The sequence below is a fragment of the Dermacentor andersoni genome, chromosome 4 (genome assembly GCF_023375885.2).
Source record: "Dermacentor andersoni chromosome 4, qqDerAnde1_hic_scaffold, whole genome shotgun sequence".
Taxonomy (NCBI): domain Eukaryota; kingdom Metazoa; phylum Arthropoda; class Arachnida; order Ixodida; family Ixodidae; genus Dermacentor; species Dermacentor andersoni.
In genome coordinates, this window is record NC_092817.1 from 194,752,143 (window position 1) to 194,771,396 (window position 19,254).

At 46.4% G+C, this 19,254-nt stretch overlaps 1 long non-coding RNA gene across 1 annotated transcript; it reads right to left on the reverse strand.

Moving 5' to 3' along the window:
• Nucleotides 1–437: 437 nt before the first annotated feature.
• On the reverse strand, nt 438–16,112 carry LOC129384691 (uncharacterized). The gene is made up of 2 exons (XR_008612361.2): nt 15,794–16,112; nt 438–2,113 (listed from the first exon to the last, which is right to left on the reverse strand). It is a non-coding gene; the product is annotated as an uncharacterized lncRNA (long non-coding RNA).
• Between the last annotated feature and the right edge of the window lie 3,142 nt (nt 16,113–19,254).

Genomic DNA, 19,254 nt, shown 5'->3' on the forward strand with positions numbered 1-19,254 from the left:
AGGGGCGCCTTAAAATTCCGCCGAGCAGTGTGCTGCGATCGGCAGCGATGTGCATTTTTAAAGCCTTATAATAAATTACACGATTTACGCGGGGCACTTAGATGCGTCAATTAATGATCAGAAGGACCTACTCTAACGACTCAGTACGTTTGTACAAAATCGTCAAAATCGTTTCAGGGTCCCTTTAATGTTAGCAGGTGTGTCACTGATGTAGATGAGGAAAAGTAGAGGCGATAAACCAGCGCCTTGTGTCACACCCTATGTTACCCTGCTAAGGGATGAAATATGGTTATTTGCAGAGGTAAAATGCCAAACATTTTTACGTAGCTAGCTATGAGCTCCGTATAGGGCTCTGCAAAGCGTTGCCATATCCACCAATGTTTTCGTGTAAGGCGAGCAATTGTGTGAGACGACAGCAGCAAGACGACAACAGCGAGGATGATGATACGACGGCGGTTTATTTTAGAGCGTAAGCGCTCTTTTCGAGCAGTCGGTGAGGTCTACATGCAGTATGCTCAGATAGACTGATACATTATTTAAAAATTCATGCGTCATTGTGTTTGTGTGCTGAAATGTTCTTCCGAGCAATATAAGAAACATCTAGACAATAGCGTTGCGGTCTAGCTCAGCCTTCGTAGCAGCCCATGAAAATTCAGTCATGTAAGCAAGGACATTTTAATAGCCTTATCAATGTTCCAAGTGTAAGGTGCAAGAAAAAAAGAAGAAAAATGAGCTGGCTTCTAATTTTGCTTCTGCTGTACAGCTATGGGAAACAAAAAGGTTCATTGTCTTGAAATTATAAGAATTAAAGTTGTGCATTTGAGGGGGGGAGTTTCCCGATTTTATTGTCGCACATGTACCAAATTTCTGCGTTGTATACATTTTCCTTGAAGCCTTATATACGCTGGTACCACATTTGTGGATTTGTGCACTAATATTCGGCGTGGGTGTATGAGTGATGGGTAATTTGACATCCTGCAATATCACTGGCATTATGTTCGCAGTTCAATTTCGTGCCCGTTGGAAGACAGGAATGTGTGACGTCAAGGAGTTTTCGTGAGCCAGGGCGCGCTTACGTGGCTGTTCAGTTTTTCTAACTCGAGAACAGGTGTTTATACAATCACGAGCTTCAAGCCTCACGACAGGCCTATTAAAATCCTTCTTTCTGGCTTCATAAAGTGCCAATGCGAGGTGGCTTTTGGTGCCGCAATGACGCACGTGACCTTAGATATTTCGGCGCGCAAGGAAGGCGCCGTCGCCATTCGCCGTACCATGATTTTGATACAACTTGCATTGTCAGCTGTAATATTCACATCGAAGGTCTGACCTTTTTGTTGCTTTGTTTTGTTCATGCGATAATTGTAGTCCCAAGTAGCGTAAGCAACCGTTAAAATGTATCTCCGCCGTTCCTTGGTTACATTGTGTAGGCTTCTTTCCTTCTTCTTCATCTTGTTTTTATGTTTGCCACTCGTCGTGCTTGCAGGCTTTTTTTATTAGCTGTTGCACTTGCAAGCTATCCAATTGCTTTTCAGACACCCAGAATACTTACAGCACGTAATTTTCATTGCCCTTTGTTGAGAAGAGGTAGTTCTATAACTCTCTTATGGAGCGCGATTAAATTTGCAGCAAACTTTGGGATATTTAACTACTCATCAGTAGAAGTGATTTAGTTCAGTATTAGATCTTGTGTGCTTGTTGCACGAAGGAAATTGAATCCGTTCTATACTTAAGAACCAATGACATCACTCGTCTTCTCTGGAAACATGTATTTCCCTAAAAAAATCTACAAATATTGTTCATCAGCATCATGCCTCTCCACACGTAGGGACCAATTTCAGCACGGCCGGTCTCTTAACCATAGAAGCCATATCCACGTCCGAAGCCTCTATAGCCACCGAAACCGCCAAAGCCTCGGTATCCGCCATAGCCTCCGTAACCGCCGAAGCCACGGTAACCACCGTATCCTCGGTATCCGAAGCCGCGTCCAAAACCACCGTAGTAGCCAAATTGGGCGGCGGTCAAACTGCAAAGGGCAGCCAAGACGACGATTGTGACAAGCAGGGACCTGTTCATCTTTCAGGCGAGTGTTGAGTGAGAAACCACGGTTGAAAACCTGCAACAGAAGTAGTTGTAGCGTTAGCCGTTTGTAAGCACATACTTCATGGTACAGTTTATTGGCGTTGGATACGCTCAGGCTGCAGACAAAGTGCGCCTACAGGTTTCACAAAACGAGACTTGTACATGTTACAGAAAAAAATGTTACCTATTAGTCATTAAAAGCGTAATTGAGTACAATTACTAATTACATTTCCACAAGAGTAACTGAGCAATTACTCAGAATTAATCAATTGTTTCGTTCCTTTTCTCAGAACTCTCATGACATTTCTGAGATACCGTAAAGAGAACGAGCTAGTCAGGCACATTCCGTACGTCCTCCGCAGCCCTTCCTACATTGCTTAGTTTTGCTAATAATTGCCGTAAAAATTTCATTGATCATCTCCCTTCCTGCTTGTTGTGAAGACTTCAGCAGCGACAGTGAAAAATTGCTTGACATGAGCGCCGAGGGGTGTGGCGATGTTCTAACGTATGGGCATCTTGCGCACAACATTGTTGTTACTCAGCGCTTGAGCCTTTTGGGAAGGGAGCGCTTCCTATATGCTGGGACTTCAAGAACAAGATCCCGGTTGGGACAGTGAAAAGCAGTAGTATTGTCCGTGGGTGCTTGATTGGCATTACCTTCATAAATGGTTATCGCTATGGAGACTTACCAGCACCAGTTCAAGTCGGCGGCCAACATTAGCAGTGTGGCGTTGACATGATGACACTTACATACAGCTCCCGGGTTGGTCCGCCGGAACATTCACAACCACGAGGCTGCTGAGTGGAACACTGAAGGGCGTTCTACTGCGGTTCCCGCGTAATTTAGCCTCCTACAAAACTGGGTCACGTGTTTCGGCTTGTTCTTTCAATAAACTAACTAATTGCATCTAACTGGTTAGGGAAAAAAACAAAAATACAGCCAAATTTATTTCATCATCATCATCATCATCATCATCATCAGAATAGTTACGCCCACTGCAGGGCAAAGGCCTCTCCCATACTTCTCCAACTACCCCGGTCATGTACTAATTGTGGCCATGTTGCCCGTGCAAACGTCTTAATGTCATCCACCCACCTAACTTTCTACCGCCCCCTACTACGCTTCCCTTCCCTTGGAATCCAGTCCGTAACCCTTAATGACCATCGGTTATCTTCCCTCCTCATTACATGTCCGGCCCATGCCCATTTCTTTTTCTTGATTTCAACTAAGATGTCATTTACCCGCGTTTGTTCCCTCACCCAATCTGCTCTTTTCTTACCCCTTAACGTTACACCTATCATTCTTCTTTCCATAGCTCGTTGCGTCGTCCTCAATTTCAGCAGAACCCTTTTCGTAAGCCTCCAGGTTTCTGCCCCGTAGGTGAGTACTGGTAAGACACAGCTGTTATACACTTTCCTCTTGAGGGATAGTGGCAACCTGCTGTTCATTATTTGAGAATGCCTGCCAAACGCAACCCAGCCCATTCTTATTCTTCTGGTTATTTCAGTCTCATGATCCGGATCCGTGGTCACTACCTGCCCTAAGTAGATGTATTCCCTTACCACTTCCAGTGCCTCGCTACCTATCGTAAACTGCTGTTCTCTTCGGAGACTGTTAAACATTACTTTAGTTTTCTGTAGATTAATTTATAGACCCACCCTTCTGCTTTGCCTCTCCAGGTCAGTGAGCATGCATTGCAATTGGTCTCCTGAGTTACTAAGCAATGCAATATCATCAGCGAATCGCAAGTTGCTAAGGTATTCTCCATCAACTTTTATCCCCAATTCTTCCCACTCCAGGTCTCTGAATACCTCCTGTAAACATGCTGTGAACAGCATTGGGGATATCGTATCTCCCTGTCTGACGCCTTTCTTTATTGGGATTTTGTTGCTTTCTTTGTGGAGGATTACGGTGGCTGTGGAACCGCTATAGATAGCTTCCAGTATCTTTACATATGGCTCATCTACACCATGATTCCGTAGTGCCTTCATGACTGCTGAGGTTTCGACTGAATCAAATGCTTTTTCGTAATCAATGAAGGCTATATATAAGGGTTTGTTATATTCCGCACATTTCTCTATCACCTGATTGATAGTGTGAATATGGTCTATTGTTGAGTAGCCTTTACGGAATCCTGCCTGGTCCTTTGGTTGACAGAAGTCTAAGGTATTCCTGAGTCTATTTGCGATTACCTTAGTAAATACTTTGCAGGCAACGGACAGTAAGCTGATCGGTCTATAATTTTTCAAGTCTTTGGCGTCCCCTTTCTTATGGATTAGGATTATGTTAGCGTTCTTCCAAGATTCCGGTACCTTCGAGGTCATGAGGCATTGTGTGTATAGGGCGGCCAATCTTTCTAGGACAGTGTTCCCACCATCCTTCAACAAATCTGCTGTTACCTGATCCTCCCCAGCTGCCTTCCCCCTTTGCATAGCTCCCAAGGCGTTCTTTACCTCTTCCGGTGTTACTTGTGGGATTTCAAGTTCCTCTAGGCTATTCTCTCTCACCTTATCGTCGTGGGTGTTACTGGTACTGTATAAATCTCTATAAAACTCTTCAGCCACTTGAACTATTTCATCCATATTAGTAACGATATTGCCGGATTTGTCTCTTAACACACACATCTGATTCTTGTCTATTCCTAGTTTCTTCTTTACTGCTTTTAGGCTTCGTTCGTTCCTGAGAGCCTGTTCAATTCTATCCATATTATAGTTCCTTATGTCCGCTGTGTTACGCTTGTTGATTAACTTCGAAATTTCTGCGAGTTCTATTCTAGCTGTAGGGTTAGAGGCTTTCATACATTGGCGTTTCTTGATTAGATCTTTCGTCTCCTGCGATAGCTTACTGGTTTCCTGTTTAACGGCGTTACCACCGACTTCTGTTCCGCACTCCTTAATGATGCCCATAAGGTTGTAGTTCATTGCTTCAACACTATGGTCCTCTTCCTGGGTTAAAGCCGAATACCTGTTCTGTAGCTTGATCCGGAATTCCTCTAGTTTCCCTCTTACCGCTAACTCATTGATTGGTTTCTTATGTACCAGTTGCTTCCGTTCCCTCCTCAAGTCAAGGCTAATTCGAGTTCTTACCACCCTATGGTCACTGCAGCGCACCTTGCCGAGCACGTCTACATCTTGTATGATGCCAGTGTTCGCGCAGAGTATGAAGTCGATTTCATTTCTAGTCTCACCATTCGGGCTCCTCCACGTCCACTTTCGACTAACCCGCGTGCGGAAAAATGTATTCATTATCCGCATATTATTCTGTTCTGCAAACTCTACTAATAACTCTCCTCTGCTATTCCTAGAGCCTATGCCATATTCCCCCACTGACTTGTCTCCGGCCTGCTTCTTGCCTACCCTGGCATTGAAATCGCCCATCAGTATACTGTATTTTGTTTTGACTTTACCCATGGCCGATTCCACGTCTTCATAGAAGCTTTCGACTTCCTGGTCATCATGACTAGATGTAGGGGCGTAGACCTGTACAACCTTCATTTTGTACCTCTTATTAAGTTTCACAACAAGACATGCCACCCTCTCGTTAATGCTATAGAATTCCTGTATGTTACCAGCTATGTTCTTATTAATCAGGAATCCGACTCCTAGTTCTCGTCTCTCTGCTAAGCTCCGGTAGCACAGGACGTGCCCACTTTTTAGCACTGTATATGCTTCTTTTGGCCTCCTAACTTCACTGAGCCCTATTATATCCCATTTACTGCCCTCTAATTCCTCCAATAGCACTGCTAGACTCGCCTCACTAGATAACGTTCTAGCGTTAAACGTTGCCAGGTTCATATTCCAACTCAATTACAAATTGACCAGATGTGTAATATATTACAAGTGATTATTTACATGTAATTCGTTATGTACAAATCTGTACAAAACATACGCAGTGCAGTGTGCCAAACTGACGCATACCGAGAATTCACGCATCAAGACATTTTGAGCGTACTTTTCCAGTTACTATCGCAAGGGAGGGTTTGTGCGCGGGACACTACTGATACAGGCCAATAATATCCTCGTAAATAGCTTTCGAGGCCTGTAAGAACCATACTGAAGTGGAAATCTTGTGTTGTACTTCCTACAACGCATAATTTGACAGCATCATTCAATTGTAGACGCTCATTCACAAAAACATGGATGGGAGTGACGAGTAGCCTTCGGGACTTTGTCTTTAATAATGATGGAGCTGAAATATAAGCTAAACGTCGTATTGACATGCTGCAGTCTGACGCCAGCAAAGACAAGAAATTAGAAGTATATTCAGCCGCAAGTACAATGCCATTTTCCATGTTTCTAACTTCCAGGCATCTAACTGGGATTTCAGACACTGCCACATTAAACGTAACTATATGGTGCCGGACAGTTATCAAACTGAAATTTGCAGACACAATAGCCGTGTTTTCTGTGTAATTATTTGGTGACGACTCCCACCTGCTAAATGTTTTCTAAGTTAGAGGGAGCAGGAGAACAACGACACTGCTGTATCGTATCTTGGGCGCCGAGCATCACACGTGTTCCGCGCAAGCACATCGTATGTCAAAACGCATGCACCATGTGCATGCTGTGCAAACTTATCTGTTCTTGATAAAAAGACATACCCCTTCCTAAATCCTATACATGTACAGGCGCTCCCAGAATAATTCGCAACGCAACACGCACGGCCGCTCGCCGGCGGAGCGCGCATATAGAAAAAGTAGTACCATGGTCTGCGCGTGCGCGGTCTCCCTAGCCAGGAAGGTTGGCTTCCTATTGCATCTAGTTTGTGTTGCGTTGCTCCAAAACGGTAGCCCTAGGTGCCCCTTAACGGCTGGGCCGGTGGTGTCTGTGACAAGCTGTGTCTGCGCATGCACTCGCGATGGAGCATAAACGCTCGTGTCTGCATGTTCGGGTGCTTGGGCGCCTTTTTTTTCATTTTTCCTGTGGGCCGTTTTTATTATTTGCTCAAAATATTTATGGTAGGTGACCGTGACTAGCACTGGCAAAGGGCGACGTTTTCGTCTGATGTAACCGTGGTGATATCGGCGGCTCGCTTGATAAAGAGATACGAACACATTGAAACAATGACAGTTACTCGAATTCCGCCCTATTCCAATCGAGGCAACATGCCGAAAAGAGTGCCGATGAATGTGCGGAGAAATATAACTCAGCTCAGTTCACAAAGTATACCTCAACGTGAGATATGCCGCCTCACAGGAAAGTCTATAAGTGCGGTCAACCGAATAATCCAAGCATACAGGGATGAAGATGGCCGACTCAAAGATGCAGCACAATCGGGTCGACACTGATGCATGTCGGAAGTTTCCGATCTTCTTATTGTTGCTGCAGCCGCAGCTGATCCTTTTCAGAGCGCCCACCAGATAAAGACAGCCCTCAACCTGCAAGCCAGTGAGGAAACAATCAGAAGGCGCATGCGAGAGGCTGGTCTTCGTGGATTTGTCGCGGCACAAAAGCCACACCTTACGGAGAGCCAAAAACGCCGGCGCCTTGAGTTTGGCAGGGCATATAAGCGCTGGACGACTGAAGAATGGAAGGAAGTCATATTCTTAGATGAATCGACATATTCATCTAGATGGGATCAAGAGCGTCGCGTATCGAGACCATATAGCTGCAGGTATTTTCATTTTCTTTCTGATCTTTCAAGCACAAATTGTTCAGACGCCAAAAGGTATTTCATCTGAAAAGACCGCTATCTATTCCCTTCTTTCCGTGTAGATAGGAGCCTGGGTATGTTTCTGAGATCTGCAGCAGCGGCCGCTGTACTGTCAACGTTTGGGGAACAATTAGCAAAGAGGGCCTCGGTCCGCTAATCCGACTGTCCCCATCGTTCACAGCTGAAGCTTACTGTGAAATTCTGGACTACCACCTACTGCCATACGCTCTGGACGGGCCATTTAAAGATGGCTGCTACTCGTTCCTACAAGACCTGAGCCCGGTGCACACCGCCAGAGCTGTGGAAAAACTTCTTCAAGAACGTGGTGTTCGCGCCCTTGACTGGCCTCCGAAAGGTGCAGACTTCAATGCTATGGAGAACGTGTGGGGCACGATGAAGGAAAGTTTGTCCAAGCTGAATCTGGGAGGGGCCAGTGCCGATGAGCTCTGGCTCGCCATAACGCGCGAGTGGAAGCGCCTTGGTGAGAAGAGGGACTTCGTAGATGCGCTCTACGAGTCAATTCCACGCCGCGTACAATCTGTGCTTCGCGTGGACGGCGCATTCGCGAGATATTGATAGCGGAACATGCCAACCGCTTTAGACGAAACAGTTATGTTTCGATTCTTTTTGTTTTCTGTGGAAAAAATAAACCCGGTGTTCTTCCTGTTATTTAGATTTACTATGTTCTCTTTACTATTCTTTTGCATTCAGCTCACACAGCCTATCCTTGCTTATGATTGTATATTTCCTCTGAGCAAAAGAAAATGAGTATTAAAATGAGTATCTTTGTCAACAAACGCCGACACGCGATCAATAGGTAAGGACACTCGCTACCAATGGTCCAGATTCCATGATTGATTGGTGCACAATGTATGCGAACCACGTAACGGGTGCGCAAATAAATGACTAGAGTCGTGAAGAGTTCATTAGAGTGCCCTTTGCATGAAGTGACTTCCTGCGCGGGAAATTGGCCTTGACGAACGTGCCGTGTTATTTCATTTTGTAAACTCTTTTATTGCCTCTATCACAGACACACCCGTTAAGAGGGGTCATGTAATAGTGGAAATTGTCCTCGTATTACGAAGCTAGTAGTAACACGGATAGGGAGATATTTTACTAAGAGCTAATACTTCGCAGGACAGGCTAACAGGGTGGAAAAATAAGGCAGCGGTGCCGTTGTAGCCAAGCCGCCTCACTAGCACGTAATCCCGCAAAGCATTGCTATTTCCCAGACGGGATGCAGACCATGGCGAGAATACGCTGCAAGGAATCCAGAAGCCTTTATTTATAGATTACGATGCATTCATGCTGTGCTACAGACATTCATTCGCCCAGCCTCCATTGCACAATGCTAAAGGGCACCTAGCGCTACCTTCTTGGAGCAAGGCAACGCCAATCTAGGTGCACTAGGGAGCGAAACTTGCTCGCTAGGGAGACCGCGCATGCGCAAATCTTGCCTGTATTTATCCGCCGGCGTGCTCCGCCGACGAGCAGCTGCGTGTCCGGCGTTCCGAATTATTCTGGGAGCACCTGTACACATGTGGAATAAATCGGGGTTCTTTCCCCCACTGCCCCGGCCCAGCATGTTCGTCTTGCTAGACGCTACGATACATGGTGTCAGAAGTGGGAGGCGTAGTCAAGCACGGCTTTGATCTTGGACGGGCAGCACTGTAGGGACTACGTAATGGATTCATTGAGAGCACCTGGTCCGTTAAACATGACGGGAGAAGCGAGCAAGAATTGGCAGACGTTCAAGCAGAGATTTGAATTCTTCCTTGCGGCATCAGAATCGGATGACTAGAAGTGATCAGTGTCGTCAAAGACAGCGCTGTTTCTCAGTGTCGCAGGTTAGAACGCCATCCAGATATTTAATACGCTGAGCTTCGCAGAAGGCGAAGACAAGGCCGACTACGCGACGGTCATCAAAAAATTTGACGATTACTTCAAGCTGCAGACCAACGAAGTACATGAACGCTACATATTTCGGAAGAGAGTTCAAAGCCAAGGTGAGCCATTTGAACACTTCCTGCGGGACCTCAAGCAACAAGCACGGGCGTACAATTTCGGCGCGCTTCAGGATTGTATGGTCCGAGACCGGATTGTGTAGGGAACGAAAGACGACAAGGTGAGAGAAAAGCTTCTCACGAACTCTGAGTTGACATTGCAGAAGGCTGAGCATGTCGGCAAGGCAGCAAAAACATCGGCTCTCCGCCAAAAAACTTGGGAACGAGGTCAAAAGCAAGTAGACACCATTCGATATGCATGCTCAAATCCAAAAATGGCGCAAGTTAAGATGTACAAAAGCTTTAAGTGCGGACGCACGCATCAGCCTAGAGACTGGCCCCCCGCGTACGGACGAACGTGCAGAAAATGCCAAAGGAGAAACCACTTTGCGATTTGCTGCAGAGCCCCCGAGCTGGTCGGCGAAATTCAAGATCACTTCAGCGTCTTAGAGGTGTCTGCAAGAGCCGTCATAAGCGAACGCGACTGGATGGTCCGAATGAATGTCAATAACGTTTCGGTTGAACCAAAAGTGGATACAGGGTCTCAGGTCAATTTGATGCCCGCTGGAATATGCAATAGGATGCGCCGAAGCCCTGAATGCAGCAAAGTAGCGTGGTGCTACATTCGCACGGGGGAGACATGATGAAACAACTTGGAGTCGTCCGAACGGAAGTAACGCTGAGCGACCGAACGGTTCCCCTCGAATTTTTTGTGGTGCGCAAAGGTCGCGCAATCCTAGGCCTACAGGCAACCGAACGACTTGGATTGCTCTCGCGCGTCCACTGCGCATCACAGGACGACTGTGAAGAAATCGTGAAAGACTTTCGTCACATTTTCACTAGGACAGGCTGCGTGAAAAAAGTGTATCACATGGTTCTTCGAGACAACACCGTGCCAGTCATTCAACCAGTTCGACGCGTACCGCTGGCCCTGGAAGAACCATTACGGGGTGAACTTGAGAGGATGGAGCACGCCGGAATCATCACAAAAGTCACCGAGACTACTGACTGGGTGAGTCCCTTGGTGATTGCTAGAAAAAAGAACGGGAAAATTTGTCTCCGCATTGACCTTATGAAAATCAATGAGTGCATAAAGAGGGAGCACTACATGATGCCGCGCCGAGAAGATATAGAAGCTGAGTTAACTGGTGCAACTGTATTCTCCCGCTTAGATTCCACCAAATCCCCTTGGATGACTCGACATCGCGGATTTGCACGCTATCTACCCTATTTGGTGGTTACCGCTTTTTACGATTACCCTTCTGCATATCGTCCAAAAAGCGCTGAATGAAATTTTCGAAGGCCTTCCCGGCGTGACAATATACGTGGACGACATTCTGGTATGGGGCTCGTTGGTAGAAGAGCACTATGAATGTCTCAAATCTGTGCTGCTAGCAGCAACACGCGCCGTCTTAACCTTCAATCCTGATAAAAGCAGTATCGGCGTCCATGAAATCGAGTTTCTTGCGAGATGTAATCGATAAAGCAGGCATCGGGCCCAGCCAGACGCTGATTAATTGTATGCTGCAAATGCCGACCCCAGAAGACAAGCTCGCGGTGCAAAGGATGCTAGGTGTCGTTAGTTATTTCGGCAAGTTTCTTCCATGTTTAGCTCAAAGAACAGCTCTTCTGAGGAGCTTTATCAGACAAGATGTTGTCCTTGAATGGACCAATAACCACGAAAAGGAATGGCGAGAACTGTGTGACTACATCAGCACACAGCCCATGTTGTCGGTATTCGATCCGGCCAAAGCAACAAAAGTGTCATGCGATGCAGCCCGAGACGGAATCGGAGCTACTTTGTTGCAGTGTCAGAACGACCCATGGAAGCCTGTGACATATGAATCGCGACCGCTTACCAAAACGCAACAGCGTTATTCTCTTTGGCTGCGAAATATTTAATCATTTCGTCTATGGTCGCCAATTTACTGCTGAAACAGACCAACGCCCTTTGATCGCTATCTCGCAGAAGGCGATTGGTGATATGCCTCGGAGGTTGCAAAGATTTTTTTTCTGAGATTGCTGCGTTATGACGTTCAATTAAAATTTGTTCCAGGTAAGCAGCTCCTGCTGGCTGACATGCTGTCCCGTGCCACAACCAAGACAACGGCCTGCGACTTCGACAGCAACGATGTAGAGGTGCATGCCGTGAGTACGGTTTCCTCACTTGTTAGTGAGGACACATGGAGGCGGCTGGCTGCGGAAACGGCGCGTGACGAACAGCTAAGAAACGTGCTGCGAGATCTAGAAGCTGGAAAATGCTTGGAGGGGCAGTGGAAACGATTCGAAGGCGAGTTATCACACGTGAAAGGAGTGTTGCTCAAAGACTGCAAAGTAGTTATTCCGGCTAGCATGAAAAAAGAGACACTGGAAAGAATTTATGAAGGGCACTTGGGAATCAACAAGAGCAAAGCCAGGGCATGACAGTTAGTTTTGTGGCCAGGAATGAACTCGGACATAGAATCGTTCGTGCAGACATGTTCTATCTGCAAAAAGTATGCATATAGCCAACCTCCAGAGTCTCTACTGATGCGCCCTGTGCCGGACCAACCGTGGTACCGTGTCGGCATTGACATTCTTGAATACGGCGGGAGGCCATACCTGTGCGTTAACGACGGCCTGTCAAACTTTCCCGATGTGGAACTGCTCAGACACCACGGCCAAAACAATTGTTGACGCAACAAGTTCGATCTTTGCTAGACACGGCATTCCCATAGACGTTTGTTCTGACAATGGCCCTCAATTTTCATGCCGCGAATTCGCGTTGTTCTCACAATTGTACGATTTTAGGCATGTCACATCTAGCCCGGAATACCCACGTTCTAATGGGTTGGCAGAAAAAGGTGTTCAGATAACTAAGTGTATCCTCAAGAAAACGACTGAAGCGAAACATTTCTGGTTGGGACTGCTCGCTTTCAGGACCACTCCACTCGAGTGCGGCGCATCGCCCGCTGAGCTGCTGATGGGACGAAGGCTCCGCACAATTCCCGACGTTCAAGGAAACCCCAGTAACGAGGTGATCCGGCGCCTTGAGACAGACCACTCTAGGGGATCAATAGCACGCCTGAGCCCTAGAGATGCGGTATGGATCAAGAAAGGTGCATGGGACACGAAATCGAAGGCTCTCAAGCCTGCTGGTTACGCGAGGTCGTATACAGTCGTCGCAGAAAACGGCATGGTGTTGAGGCGCAACCGGCAGCAAGTGCTACTGACCCGGGAGCCCTTCCGACGTAGCGTACAGAAAGTCGACGACGATGACTTCAAGGGAAACTCGTGCCAAAAAAATGCGTCAGCACATAGCTACAGAGAATGTACAGCCCCGCCTATTCCCTCTGAGCCCTGTGCCCCAATTAGTGTCTTGTTCACACCAGCCCCACGGAGGTCGCTCAGACAACGTCGACCGCCTCAAGGTCTGGCCTACGACTAGAACTTCGCGCAAGTGCCTTGAACTAAAGTACCTGACAATTTTCATCAATGTTCTTTTTCCATTTCTTGTTTTGTTTTTCGAACAAAGAAAGATGTATCGTATCTTGGGCGCCGAGCGCCACACGTGTTCCGCGCAAGCGCATCGAATGTCAGAACGCATGCACCATGTGCATGCTGTGCAAACAACGTATCTGTTCCTGATAGAGTGGGGCGGTGGGGTTCTTTCCCCCACTGCCCTGGCCCAGCATGTCCGTCTTCCTAGACACTACGATACAACTTCAGGAGGCTAAACTGACACGGAACCGGTGGTTTTGTAAGCTTGAAATATTTTTTCTTTTTAACTCCTACCATAGGATACTCAAAGCAGTTGGAGATAGTTCCACAAACTTTCATTCACAGCCACTGTGGCAGGTCTGCCGGTGTTAGGGCACGTCAATAGATTTCAGATAACGATGTAGCACGTGTATATTCGTTGCTAAGGATAGAGCCGAATTATTTATTTTATTCACTTGCAGTTGGTGCACTAGATATACTTGAACGTAACTGCATTCTCTTCAGTGCTTTTAGTTTCTGAAAAAAATAAGTGGTTCTCGTTGTTGTAAGCGCAATAATATCGAGCGCAGAAGACAGTATTGACTGAACGTGCACTGAAACCACGGTCGATTGGCAGTGGCCAGCGAGGTATCAACCCGCATCAAAAATCCAGAAACCGATTAGTTGCTGAAACCATGACTTAAAATTAAATTAAATTATGGGGTTTTACGTGCCAAGATTACGATGTCATTATGATTCAAGCCGTAGTGGGGGACTCGCGAAATTTGTAACACCTGGGGATCTTTAACGCGCGCCTAAACCTGCAAGGGTGTTTCCGTGTGAAACCACGACTGCAAAGCGCCTGCAAATAAACGGAGACAAAACCACTCTTTGTGCAATTTTCCGAATCTCGCAAGTATGCGCGAGGTGGCCGAGTCTATGGTAGCTGCAGTGCTGGTCACTCGTCACAACTGGTAATAGCGTGCTCACACTATATGATCTGTCCACACTAGTCGAACCTTCCCACCAGCGACTTGCGCATGGAGGCCGCGTTGCCATGTTCGTGGCATAACGACTGTCGCTTCAGTCGAAGTGCGCCTTTTTCAGTCAGGCGTTTGACTTCCCAATTTTTTAACCTCTCCGGATATATTTCCAATGCTAGTGGACGAATCCGGGGCGCCCAGAAGCAGGGTGTTGCAATGCGCCGACTCTTGTGTTACTCGGAATAGCAGCGAGAGCGGCAGTACTCGACATCACCACTTATTGTTCTTCTCCTTGTTTTATTTTCGCAGAGACTGCGCTGCCACAGCTGGCACAACCACAATATTATTTCAAGGCGCTTGTAACAAGCTCGTCTCCTAACGAGCGTTTTCAAACTAGGCTACTAGACTAGAACAGACCAGGTGACCAGAACTTGAGAAATTGCCTGGTGAGAAGCAGTGAGAGGCAAGCTTGGGCGCCATAGAAAGCGCAGACGCCTTCGTTACACCAGTTTGAATGGTATAAATAGTTTTATTACTTTTGGTGAACGAGACGAAAACAGTATCTAAGCTGGCTATTCAGGAAACCGAAAACTCGTTCAGTCCAAAAACAGGCTTAGACGGTGTCAATATTTTGACAAGTAGCGCTTGCCGGCGTGAACATTGTTTATCGTGAGTGACTGCTTAGTTCTTGGTCATCAATCGCGGCCGCTCGCTTGAGCGCTCTCAAATACTTTGTGGATGCGCCTTGAGTCAGGCAGTATCTGCCAAGATGCTGACCAGCTACCGCACTTCTTGGAATCTAGCCAGGTTGGCCTAAAGTCTAGGCCGAAGCCCGAAATTCGGAAGGTCAGAAAATAAGTATATAAAAACTTACCTCGAATGTAAGCCGTACAAACAAAGAAAAAAGAAAGGCGTTGAGCTGCAAAAATGACTTGCAATTTCAGAATTCTCGCTGTATCAGATCGGCCGGAATTTGATCCTATGCCACCGTGACCTATTTGACTACCTGAATATAAGCGAAGGAGATATGTCGAAGGCATGTCGAAATAAACTGGCGTCTGAACTTGTTCCGAGCGATGCTTCGCAGGTTTGCGACTTCCTTCCTTCGCCTGCGCGATTACGGTGGTTACGAAGACTCCCGCTCCCGTTTGCGCCCTGGTAAAATTACCAACATACTTTTCCACATCATGGAATGCCCTTCTCTGCGGTCGGCAGCGCATGGCGGCTGCGGCCAAACCACATTCTCGAATATAAGCTGGCCCCTGACTTTCGTACCTTCTGTTTCACGGAAAAGTATTGGCTTACTTTCGAGTAAATACGGCAACAGAGAAAGCATGCCACAGCATTGTCTTTATATTTGACTCTGGGCCGGACAATGGGCACAGCACATAAGTACTTGAACAAATATTGAATCTGGGGTGGCTGTTGTCAAAAAGAACGCAAGTTGGAAAATTCAGAGAAATAATTGTACTGTGACCCTGCAGAGATAAAAAAAAAAACATAAAAGCCCTCGTTGCAGAAAGAACAGCTTATAAGCTCCTGCAGAAAGTTGCCAGTAAAATCACTTTGCTGCCGTCTCGGGCAACCGGCCGCAGTGACGGCTTTCGGCAGCTCACCTTCGGAGGGGTCCGTATTCCCACACGTCGCTGAAGCTTGTGTGGCCCTCGTGGACGTAAGCACGCCGTCTTATATATATACACACCCGGGCACTGTCAAAAGACAACCACGTGCGTGAACCACCTGTAGATCGTTGTGCATGCGGTCGAGAGGGGGGACGCCCTGCGCAGCGAGGCCACTTGACCAGTCGTGCATGCGCACCGAGCGCAACGTCCGCATGCTGCGCCAGTGTTTACGACCTATCTTTTGACCCACGTTGAAACACGTGTACCACTGCTCCCGTCCTGAACGCCCTCCGTTCTGCGACTACAGTCGTGACCAGAATGCCGAACGAGAACGCTTTCGTCAAGAGATCGAAGTACAGAGCGAAGGAAGGCTTGCGTAGTAGTATGTTACACACCTGACAACACGCGGGCCTTAACATTAGTAAAGAAAAGTCCCTTGGCCGGGTAGAGAGGAGGAGGAATGATGGCCCGCATAATTAGGAACTTCATCCTGAGCACACACTTTTTCATGGTAAAGGCACGGACGTTGTTAACGAGGACCTCACTTTAGACGCCCCACACAAGCAGTAGCAAACTTTTAACAGCGGGAATTGACGCGCAGCACGTTGTCTTTGGTTCATACCGACATTTTTCGGATACTTGCTGATGCCGATTTTGCCTGCTTCGAAAAACATACACAATAAACTTGCTCGAAGCAATTACACTGTCGGCATATGGCGTTTTTTACTGCCTGAAAGCTGCACAAGTAGCATCGCACTTCGTTTCTCGGAACATTACTTTCTCCACTCTTGCGCCACCACATCTTTGAAGATCATTAATTTTTTTGCAATGAAAACCTATCTTTTTATTAAAGATGACACAATTATTCTAAAATTGTAGAACAAGCCAATGTAAGTAAATATTAGAAAAAGGGAATTCGGGAGAGTTGGCAGGTATGTGGCTATTGCGAGCCACCTTATAGCGTGTTTGGACCCCGATCAATAACTTTGTGCTTTCTAAGGTATCTCTTCGACAGACGAAAGGACGTTTGAAACTACAAAATGCTGGTAGTGGATTGAACCGGAGTTGGAAGCGAAATTTCGCGTGCTTCAAGAAAACAAGTTCCACTGGGCAGTCAGTTCACAAAAATTTTGCTGACTTTGTTGCTTCTCGTGTCAACATAAAATAAATTAGGTGCCAGATTTTCCTAGAGAGTCTGTTAGCGTTATTAACTTAATGAATGGCATACGGATAGATGCGCTTTGGAAAGGAAAGGAAAAAAATACAAGAAACATTATTATTAAATCCAACACTTCAGACCTCACGTAGCGACCATTGTCGAGCTTCGCTTTACATATATTACATTACGGTGGCCCTACTGGCCAAGCTGTTAAAAAAGCAAAAAGCAAAAAACGAAAAAAAAACTGCTTCAATACGTTTACAATACGTGCGGTGTTTCATCACCAGTACACTTGCGTTATCAGGACAATTTTTCGGCCCTAATTACCTAACTAAAGAGCACGCTGAATAAATCTTTTATTTTTATTTAAGGGTGCGATTTTCGATGGGAAAGCCGTTTCTGCGTCCTGCAGCGTTTTATTCAGCTATGTTCAGCACTCTCCTCTATAATTGTTTATCCGCGATTTACTCTGAAATTTGGGCCACCCACCATGGTGCCGCGGTGGCCTGGGCGTCGCACTGTTAAGACCGAGGACGTGAGATTCAACCCCGGCCACGGCGGCCACATTTGAATAGTAGCAACTATGCAAAACGCTGTTTACACGATCTGTCACCATGGTTTACACCATGTCACTCAACACCATGGTTTACACCATGTCACTCAACGAGAACATGACTATTCCAAGCCTGATTTAGAAGAACCGTAGTACCTATATGTTTTGCCGAGAAAGCATATGTTTCTTTGAAGAAGAGAAGTCAACTTATCGAAGCGTTGGCTCGCGCTTTTACTTTGTACTCGTTTTGCTCAACGAGGAATGATTAAAAAAAATCGAATTAGAAATAGTGTCTACAAGTGGCTTTCGCGCCAAATAAATCCGAATTTCTTTATGTGATTTTTTATTATATTGTATTCTGTTTGCATTCTTTTGTTCTCCTAGCAGATAGTGTACCTACGTGTAGATCCGTTGCATTAAAAACTTCCTAATATCAGGCAACAAACACCCCATGAGGTTCCAGCGGCCGCATTTAGATGAAGTCAAAATTAAAAAAGAACAAGAAAGAAACTTCCGTTTACGATTGCTTGTGTGCATGTGAATCTTTCCCAGGTGGTCAAAATTAATCAGAGCTCTTCTACTACGGCGTATCTCGCGATTAGCTTGCGGTTTATTTTCACGCAGAACCCCATATTTATTTTTTCAGGCAACACACATCATCATCTAACATGTGCAGCGTTGTTAATTTGGAAGTTTAAATGGCACTGGGGTATGTTTAGTGCCAAGATATGATAATAGATGTTGAAGTGACTTGAGCGACATACTTGAAAAAAGAAAGCATGACATGCCAATCATTCACACGACACAGGATTAGTACACACCATGAGCTCTATCACTAACTGAAAGTATGCACTCATGTTTTGTATAATTTTTTTTGTTCGCTGGCCATAACACACTACAATGTTTTTCCTGTATGAATTATTCTGCACAAGCTATGATTTCCGTTTTATCTACCTATATTCTTAGCGCTATTCAGTGAAACCCATGCAAGGAAAAGGAACTACAAAATGATGCGTTTGAATCACTTCTAATATAGAATAATAATCCATGCTGGGTTATTGTTGTGCAAGTTGGCCTTGTCATCAGTCCCACTAAGGCTTGGGTTTGTGCAAGTATTGACTACTGACGTACTCTTCGAAGTCAACAGCGGTGGGACACTGCTGGAAATCAAAGGTCCCTTTTTAGGAGACACCATAACACCGTTGATGCAGAGTTATAGCAGAGATACGTAAACAATAATGCTTGCCTGAATGGTAGTTTTGAAGTGTTCCTCCAGCAATCAGTATTATTGCTAAGTTCAACTTGCTACGTACGTCGTCAACACGACGGAATGCTTCTTTTATTGTGATATCAATAAAAGAACAACGGACGGTGGAAATTTTCTCCTTGGCGAATTTCTGCCGCCGCCGTCGTCACCGTGATTCGTATGATGTCGTACAGCGATAACCTCGCGGCCGCGCGCCGTATGCTGTATGTGCGCGCGAAAGCTTGCGGGAGTGAGCCGGTAAGGATGGAGGCTGGATGCGACGGTGTTTCTCGCGATCACAAGGGAGGAAGGTGGCACGGTGCACGCCGTCTTCTCACGCTCGCAAGGGGGGAGCGGGATGGACCAGGTTAGTCACCTTAAGTTCTCTAGAGGGTGTTGGGTTAGTGCGCATCTCCTCCTCTACTCCAGCAGCGGCGGCTGCGTGGGTCGTATACCTTGGAGGAACTCTGCGCTGGGTTCCAAAGCCAACCTACGTG